Raw genomic sequence first — 1,033 nt, 5'->3', positions numbered from 1 at the left:
ATAGTTTGCTACCTTGCATGTGTAAAGAAACATGAAAAGATGTATACATTCTTTTTTTTAATATTCTTTAAAAACAATGTATATATACATATAACTGAATCACTTTGCTGTACAGCAGTAATTAACACAACATTGTAAATCAACTATACTTCAATAAAAAAATGACTATCATTTTTTGATGCGTTCAAGCAAAGGAAGGTATTTGGGTCTAAAATATTAGATTCTCAGGATGTCGCAGAGCTGGAGAAGCAGGGTAAGAGGGAGCAAGAAGTATGTCCCCGGAAGTCCCCGAGGCAGCCTCCGCGGAGAAGCAGAAGGAAATGGAAGATAAAGTAACTAGTCCAGAGAAAGCTGAAGAAGCAAGATTAAAAGCAAGGTATCCTCATCTGGGACAAAAGCCCAGAGGTTCAGAGTTTTTAAGGAAATGATTGCAGAAAGGGCAAAGAGATTTTGATTCTGGGGATTACAGCATGGCTAAAGCAAAAATGAAGAACAAGCAACTTCCTACTACAGCCCCAAATAAGACAGAGGTCACTGGTGACCACATTCCCACTCCACAGGACCTTCCTCAACGGAAACTATCTCTTGTTGCTAGCAAGCCGGCTGACTGATTAAAAGAGCTGAACTGCATGAATCTTCTAATTCCCATTATTTCCTCTTAATATGTTACTTTTCCACTTTTTATTTCCTTTCACTAAGTCATTTGAGAGTGATGGCTTTGCAGGTAGCTGTAGTGTGTGCTGCTATTGTAAGGTAATATACATGTGTAGAGTTTTTGATTAGCTTAGCAGTGCACTAATGAAAAGAACATGTTAGAGCAATGTAAAGTAATCTACTTGAAAAGAATTGTATGTATTACCCAACTCCTAGTGTAGGGCTGGTTCCAAGAAGTAATAAGCAAGTTTTACAATTTTAATATTTTGGCTTTCTTTAATTAATCTTAATTATAGCTTTGTATGTTACTCTTATCTAAAATAAACTCTATTATATTGAGTTCTTCTGTATTTTCCTTTTGGATTTTGTGAAACAGAAG

General features: G+C 36.1%; 1 pseudogene across 1 annotated transcript; it reads left to right on the top strand.

Moving 5' to 3' along the window:
* Nucleotides 1–272: 272 nt before the first annotated feature.
* On the top strand, nucleotides 273–611 carry LOC307069545 (cAMP-regulated phosphoprotein 19-like; annotated as a pseudogene). The gene has a single exon. The product of its transcript is annotated as a cAMP-regulated phosphoprotein 19-like (transcript).
* The last annotated feature ends 422 nt before the right edge of the window (nucleotides 612–1,033 follow it).

This window comes from Hyperoodon ampullatus (assembly GCF_949752795.1).
Source record: "Hyperoodon ampullatus genome assembly, chromosome: X".
NCBI lineage: Eukaryota > Metazoa > Chordata > Mammalia > Artiodactyla > Ziphiidae > Hyperoodon > Hyperoodon ampullatus.
The sequence above is the reverse complement of the archived record's forward strand: the minus strand, read 5'-3'. Positions and strand labels throughout refer to the sequence as shown.